Source organism: Corvus brachyrhynchos, unplaced genomic scaffold, assembly GCF_000691975.1.
Source record: "Corvus brachyrhynchos isolate BGI_N302 unplaced genomic scaffold, ASM69197v1 scaffold96, whole genome shotgun sequence".
Lineage (NCBI taxonomy): Eukaryota > Metazoa > Chordata > Aves > Passeriformes > Corvidae > Corvus > Corvus brachyrhynchos.
In genome coordinates, this window is record NW_008238370.1 from 260011 (window position 1) to 267890 (window position 7880).

At 59.5% G+C, this 7880-nt stretch overlaps 1 protein-coding gene and 1 long non-coding RNA gene across 3 annotated transcripts in view; both read right to left on the reverse strand.

Annotated features, from left to right (window-relative positions):
- Window positions 1-7681, reverse strand: part of LOC108447152 — a 13758-nt gene extending 6077 nt beyond the window's left edge. Inside the window, exon 1 of the long non-coding RNA XR_001862557.1 lies at window positions 7509-7681. This is a non-coding gene — a long non-coding RNA (uncharacterized LOC108447152). The remainder of the gene's footprint in view (window positions 1-7508) is intronic.
- Window positions 1-7880, reverse strand: part of LOC103616996 (acid-sensing ion channel 2) — a 393907-nt gene that overhangs the window by 57130 nt on the left and 328897 nt on the right. The gene's annotated exons all lie outside the window — the stretch shown is intronic.

Here is a 7880-nt window from a genome sequence, read left to right on the forward strand (position 1 = left end):
CCGGCTGCCCCCTCCTGTCAGGGACTTGTGCAGAGCCACAAGGTCCCCCCTGAGCCTCCTTTGCTCCAGCCTGAGCCCCTTTCCAGCTCCCTCAGCCACTCCTGGGGCTCCAGCCCCTTCCCAGCTCCATTCCCTGCCCTGGACACGCTCCAGCCCCTCCAGGTCCTTCTTGCCATGAGGTGCCCAGAACTGAACCAGGGTTCGAGGTGGGGCCATCACCAGATTATCCCGGGATTTCATTCCCTCCCCGGGCTCTGGGATCCCCCAGTGCTGGATGTTTAAAGCCAGCACTAAGGATGTGTGAAAATCTCTGATCTCCTTTTAATCCTTCAAACCATCAAGGACAGCTTGGAAACTTCATCTGAAGCAGGGCCCAGGCCGGAGGCAAAACACAAACAGCGAAAAAAATCCTCAGCCATCTTCAAATGGGGCCAATCTGCGGGACCTGGGGCTGCCGAACCCTCGGTGTAACGCTCCCCTCTCCCGAGGCACGGAGCTGATCCCACACGCAGCTGATCCCACACAGAGCTGATCCCACAGCAAATCCCAGCCTGTGGAAAGCCCCAAAAGCTGCCGCCGATGTCGAGGCATCTCCCTCCTCCCCCGGATTATCCTCTGCAGGATGCGGCAGATCGCAAATCCGGGAGTCATTCCAAATGAAACCTCCCCAGCCTTGGGAAGGGGAGATGGGGCAGGGAAAAGGGAGCTGGAATTTCCCCCGTCACTCATTAACTGCTCGTGATGGTTTCATTTGGGGGGATCAGATTCTGGCGAGCAGAAATTCCCCCCCGTGCAGTGAAAGCTGAACGCTGACTCCATGAGAGAAAGGCCTTTGGAAAAGCAGGAATATTGATGTGAGTACGGAAACACGAGGGTTCGAACCCCGGCTCATCCCACAGCCAGAAATCCCCCAAACAGGGACGCACTGGGAGCTGCGATGGGTCCTGTCCCAGCAGCTGCCACAGGACACTGAGGAATCTGGGGATCTCCCTGCCCAGGCAGGAGCTTTGTTTCCACCTGCCCCCAGCAGCTCCTCTCTCCAAGGGCCTTGGATCCATTGGAATGGTTTTAACACAACGAATTGGGCACAGAAAAAGCAAAGCCAGATAAATGGGCATGAGCAGGAAAGGGTAAGAAGTGTCCAGAGCTTGGAAAAATCCAAGGCACAGGAGATTCTGGGGAAGGGAAAGGGAAAAGGAATTTCAGGTGGAAGGAACCTCCAACAACCATCAAATCCAGCTGCTGGCTGGGATGGGTTTTCCTGGAGCTGGGAGCAGCTGGGAGCTCCCCCACACCAGGAAATCCCATCCCAGCCAGCGGCACCCATGGGCCCCATCCCTCCCCTCACTCCTTCGGTGGCACAGAAGCCACAGGGAAGCCTCGGCCCTGCAGGGTCAGGAAAACGGGATCGGGGCCAGGAAAACAGGATCGGGGTCAGGAAGATCCCACATTTACTGCCTGGGAATTGGATTTGGGTGTCTGAGGAAAGAGCAGTGAGCATGAGCCTGACACAGCCCCTGCAAGCACAGCTCCCCCTGGCACTGCGGCCACCACGGGGAGAGGAGAGCCCAAATCCGGCAAAGAGGGCACAGGGAGCAGGGAGGGAGAGAGGGATGGATGGAGGGATGGAGGGATGGAGGGAGGGATGGAGGGAGGGATGGAGGGAGGGATGGAGGGAGGGATGGAGGGAGGGATGGAGGGAGGGATGGAGGGAGGGATGGAGGGAGGGATGGAGGGAGGGATGGAGGGAGGGATGGAGGGAGGGATGGAGGGAGGGATGGAGGGAGGGATGGAGGGAGGGATGGAGGGAGGGATGGAGGGAGGGATGGAGGGAGGGATGGAGGGAGGGATGGAGGGAGGGATGGAGGGAGGGATGGAGGGAGGGATGGAGGGAGGGATGGAGGGAGGGATGGAGGGAGGGATGGAGGGAGGGATGGAGGGAGGGATGGAGGGAGGGATGGAGGGAGGGATGGAGGGAGGGATGGAGGGAGGGATGGAGGGAGGGATGGAGGGAGGGATGGAGGGAGGGATGGAGGGAGGGATGGAGGGAGGGATGGAGGGAGGGATGGAGGGAGGGATGGAGGGAGGGATGGAGGGAGGGATGGAGGGAGGGATGGAGGGAGGGATGGAGGGAGGGATGGAGGGAGGGATGGAGGGAGGGATGGAGGGAGGGATGGAGGGAGGGATGGAGGGAGGGATGGAGGGAGGGATGGAGGGAGGGATGGAGGGAGGGATGGAGGGAGGGATGGAGGGAGGGATGGAGGGAGGGATGGAGGGAGGGATGGAGGGAGGGATGGAGGGAGGGATGGAGGGAGGGATGGAGGGAGGGATGGAGGGAGGGATGGAGGGAGGGATGGAGGGAGGGATGGAGGGAGGGATGGAGGGAGGGATGGAGGGAGGGATGGAGGGAGGGATGGAGGGAGGGATGGAGGGAGGGATGGAGGGAGGGATGGAGGGAGGGATGGAGGGAGGGATGGAGGGAGGGATGGAGGGAGGGATGGAGGGAGGGATGGAGGGAGGGATGGAGGGAGGGATGGAGGGAGGGATGGAGGGAGGGATGGAGGGAGGGATGGAGGGAGGGATGGAGGGAGGGATGGAGGGAGGGATGGAGGGAGGGATGGAGGGAGGGATGGAGGGAGGGATGGAGGGAGGGATGGAGGGAGGGATGGAGGGAGGGATGGAGGGAGGGATGGAGGGAGGGATGGAGGGAGGGATGGAGGGAGGGATGGAGGGAGGGATGGAGGGAGGGATGGAGGGAGGGATGGAGGGAGGGATGGAGGGAGGGATGGAGGGAGGGATGGAGGGAGGGATGGAGGGAGGGATGGAGGGAGGGATGGAGGGAGGGATGGAGGGAGGGATGGAGGGAGGGATGGAGGGAGGGATGGAGGGAGGGATGGAGGGAGGGATGGAGGGAGGGATGGAGGGAGGGATGGAGGGAGGGATGGAGGGAGGGATGGAGGGAGGGATGGAGGGAGGGATGGAGGGAGGGATGGAGGGAGGGATGGAGGGAGGGATGGAGGGAGGGATGGAGGGAGGGATGGAGGGAGGGATGGAGGGAGGGATGGAGGGAGGGATGGAGGGAGGGATGGAGGGAGGGATGGAGGGAGGGATGGAGGGAGGGATGGAGGGAGGGATGGAGGGAGGGATGGAGGGAGGGATGGAGGGAGGGATGGAGGGAGGGATGGAGGGAGGGATGGAGGGAGGGATGGAGGGAGGGATGGAGGGAGGGATGGAGGGAGGGATGGAGGGAGGGATGGAGGGAGGGATGGAGGGAGGGATGGAGGGAGGGATGGAGGGAGGGATGGAGGGAGGGATGGAGGGAGGGATGGAGGGAGGGATGGAGGGAGGGATGGAGGGAGGGATGGAGGGAGGGATGGAGGGAGGGATGGAGGGAGGGATGGAGGGAGGGATGGAGGGAGGGATGGAGGGAGGGATGGAGGGAGGGATGGAGGGATGGATGGAGGGATGGATGACTCCCACCTCCAGGAAAAACCCACAGGGAGGGAAGGGCTGAGCAGAATGAAAGCTTTGTTCAATGAAGGGAGAAAGAAAAGGGACAAAGCTTGTGAGGGTAAAACGGACTTTGCAGAGGAAAACAGGGAGCTTGGGAGGATCCCTGGCTGGATCCTCACTGGAATGTGGCGGTGAGTGTCCATAAAACATTGGGAGCAGGATCCAGCCAGAGCCCTCGGTCCCACAAATCACCCAGGACCTGGAGGAGGCTCCCAGAGGGGCAGATCCGGCTGCAGGCGTCACCAGGAACACAGGGATGGATGGCTCTGACATCCCAAGGGGTTTAGGATGGTGTGGGAAGCTGGGACTGTGGGAACAGCGCCGGGATCTGCCACCTTCAGTCAGGGTTTCAGGACTGTTTCCCAGGAATGACTCCGGCAGGGCAGGGCCGCCTGCTGCAGCACTCCCTGAAGGAGGAGATCCCGGCATTCAGCAGAGTCTGGAGAGCAGGAGATGCTGGAAAGCTGAACTGGAATGCTGGGAGCAGCTGATCCCAACCTTCCCACCCCTAATCCCAGGCACGGAGGAAGGACACGGAGGGGGAGGATCATTCCCCCCTCGGAGAATCCATTGCTATTCCGAAGTATTTGTTATAAAGTCCCCTCCACCTGTGGGAATGTGATGTTGTATTCCAAGGAATCTCCCCGGCTCTTTTCCTGCTGCACCACCCATTTCCCACAGTTTTGGAGGCATTTGGGAACTGCTACAAAATTTAGCAAAGCAAGAGAGAGAGAGAGAGAGATGGAATTTTCCCTGGGAGGGTGGGGAGGGGCTGGGATGGAATTCCCAGAGCAGCTGGGGCTGCCCCCTGGCAGTGTCCCAGGCCAGGCTGGACATTGGGGCTGGGAGCAGCCTGGGGCAGTGGGAGGTGTCCCTTAAGGTCCTTTAAGGTCCTTTCCAACCCCAACCATTCCATGATCCCATTTCTCCACCTGCCTCCAAACCCCCCAGATCGCTCCAGGCTGTGCCAGGTTTGTTGGGAGCTGCAGGAACAGAATTCCATGGACAAGCTGCTGATCCTTCTGTCCCTGCCCAGACTGGGGCCCTCCCTTCCACCCGAGTGCTGGGAGCACTGAGCCGTGAATCCCAAGAAAAAGATGGGATTATTCCTGGCAGGAACATGTGCTGGGAGCCCAGCAGGATCTCCATGCCCACAGGGAATCACTTGGGATCATTCCATGAATTTATTACAAACCCAGGAGCCGATTCCCCCCCACGGCTTCACCCTGGCTCCAGCTGCTGAAGGGATTTTAAAGGGAACAGGGGAAAAATCCCATGGAAGTCTGAAGCCTTTCCCAATCATTTTATGCAACTTTTCCCCCACCCTGGAGCCAGGAATTCCTGCCTGGGAATCACAGTTAATTGGATTATAATGGGCCATTCCTCCTGATTGAATAAAGCCGAGCTCGGGATGGCAGCAGTGCGCTCCTAGGCCTGGGAACAGCTCCAGGTCCTCATCCGTGTTCTCACTTCAATACTGAAAAACCTCCAAGCTCCAGGGCTTTGGGGAGGAAGTTTTCCTGGAATCTGTTTTATTCCAGGAGAAAATGATAAAATTGGGAAGAGAAGAATGGAGCAATCCATGAAAAAATTAAAAATTCCTGCTCCCACTGCCTGAAATTACAGGGGGGAAAGGAAAAAGAAGGATGAGAATTCCCAGAAGTGCTGGAGGGAAGCGAGTGAGGTGTGCTATCCCAGGGGTTTGGAGTATTGGGATCCCCAGGTTCCAGCAGGGGAGGAGGGCAGAGCCCTCATTCCAAAGCAGGTCAGGATGGATCGGGGACCTGCCAGGGACACGGACTGGGAAAGGGAACCCGGGAAGGGCCGGGAAGGGGACATGGAGGAGAAATGCAGGAAAGATGGGAATTCCACCATCGAGCAGCCCTGAGGGAAACCCTGAGCCCGCCTGGGCCGGGCTGGGCTGGGCTGGGGGGACAATTCCCACCTTTGGAGCTCAGGGTTCATTTCTGAAGCCTGGCAGTTAGGCAGGAGCTTCCCAACCACTTCCTGCCCCACGGGAATCCCTGCAACCAGACAGAAGGGATCCCGGCATCCCATGGGCATCCCATGGGCATCCCTGCATCCCAAAGGGCATCCCAGGATCCCAAAGGGCATCCCAAAAGGCATCCCTGCATCCTAAAGGGCATCCCTGCATCCCAGCCAGTTCCAGCCTGGCCTCCTGCATGGCCAAGCAATGGGAATCAGCCCTTGGATGATCCAGCTGCAAACATCTGGACAAGCAGCAGCTCCCCAGGGAGGCCGAGCCCTTCCCAGGGATGGACAATCCGGAGGGATCCCTGCAGCAGCCCGTCCCTGCTCCCGAGGATAATCCAGCAGCTTCCCTCCATCCCAGCTCCCGGAACACCCACGGCCAGGATGGAAGAAGCAAACCCAAAAGCAAAAGCTCGTCCCGGTTCCAGTTTTCTCCATCCCAGTGGGAAAAGGGGCTGATTCCGGAGCCAGCCTGGGATGCTGCAAGGCCCTCATGGCACCATGCCCTGAGCCCAGAGGGAGGGAACAGACTCCAGAGGCCCAGGGAACTCAGGATAAATGACAGGATGGGAACAACATGGCCAAAAGAATAAAAGCTCATCCCAGCTCCAATTTCAGCCATCCCAGTGGGAAAAGGAATGGATTCTGGAGGCAGTCTGGATCGCTCATGGCACCATCAATGCTCCCAGTGGGAACAGACTCCAGGGATTTCAGGATAAATGGAATTACCCTGAGCTGGAGCAGAGGGAAGGGCAAACCCAGCAGCCCCAGGCTCCCAAGGGAACAAAGCCCAATTCCCACTGATTCCCACCCTGCACCCCTGGATTTCCTTCCCCCCCCCACACCAGGGGCCCCTGGCACCTCCATTCCAGGAATTCCCACTCTTTGTGCCCTGCTGGGAGCTGGTCCCAGGCAGATCTTGGAGCAATTAGCAAATGTTAATTAAGGCCTGGCAGAAACCCGGAGTGGGTGGGGACTGGGATTAGGGCTTTAATTCCATGAATTCTGCTGGGGGGGGGCAGTAATTACTGGGAATCTATCCCGTAACTCAAACAAACTCATGGTGACGACTGCAGGACCTGGAATCCCCTTTCCTGATGGATGGATGGATGCAATCGATGGAAAAGGGAAAAAACAGCAGGCAGGGAAAAAAGCACAGGAAAGTTCTGCTCAAAACCCCTCAATTCCCAAACACTCCCATCCCTCAATTCCCAAACACTCCCATCCCTCAATTCCCAAACACTCCCATCCCTCCTCTCCACAGAAATCCCTGCACAAGGAAAAGGGTTTGGTCTGGGCTCCAACCCAGGCCAAAACTGGGAGCAGCTCCTGGGGGAAGTGGCTGAACTCCACGGAATCCTTTCCCCATGGAATTGAGGCTTTTCCTGCCCTGCCAGAAATAAAAGTTCCCATATTCCAGGAGCAGGGTCAGGAGTTGGATTCATGGATCCCTGTGGATCCCTTCCAACCCGGCACAGTCGGTCAGTCCAGGGGAGTTCTCATCCCAAAATCTTGCCCAGATGTTGGTAAAACCACCAGTGGTGCAGGATTCCAACAGCTGCCTGCACCTGGATCTGCACTGGGACCTGCACCGGGATCTGCGCCTGGAACTGCACTGGGATCTGCACCTGGATCTGCAGCAGGATCTGCACCGGGATCTGCGCCTGGAGCTGCACCGGGATCTGCACCTGGATCTGCAGCAGGATCTGCACTGGGATCTGCACCTGGATCTGTGCCGGGATCTGTGCCTGGATCTCCAGCAGGATCTGCACCGGGATCTGCACCGGGATCTGCACCGGGATCTACACTGGGATCTGCACCTGGATCTGCGCCAGGATCTACAGCGGGATCTGCTCCTGGATCTGCAGCGGGATCTGCGCCGGGACCCGGGGCAGTGGGATACAAGGTGGGGGATGCAAAGGAGCCCAGCCCAGCCCCGTTCTTCCCAATTCCCGGGGATTTGCCCTCCCGCCTCCCTGCCCAGCCACACATCCCCAGCACACCTGTCCTGCCCCGGGCCGGCAAGGCCGGGTTCTCCTGCTGCTGCCACACGTGGAGGGAATGGAGCCTCCCAGGCAGTCACTGAGCCTTCCAAGGGCGTGGGGCTGCTGGAGCCAGTCCAGAGGAGGCCACGGAGCTCCCCCAGGGCTGGAGCCCCTCTGGAGCCGGGCTGGGAGCACTGGGGGTGTCCACCTGGAGAGGAGAAAATCCAGGGAGAGCTCAGAGCCCCTTGCAGGGCCTAAAGGGGCTCCAGGAGAGCTGGAGAGGGACTGGGGACAGGGCATGGAGGGACAGGACCCAGGGAATGGATCCCAGTGCCAGAGGGCAGGGCTGGATGGGAGATTGGGAATTGGGGATTGTTGGGTGGGAGGGGG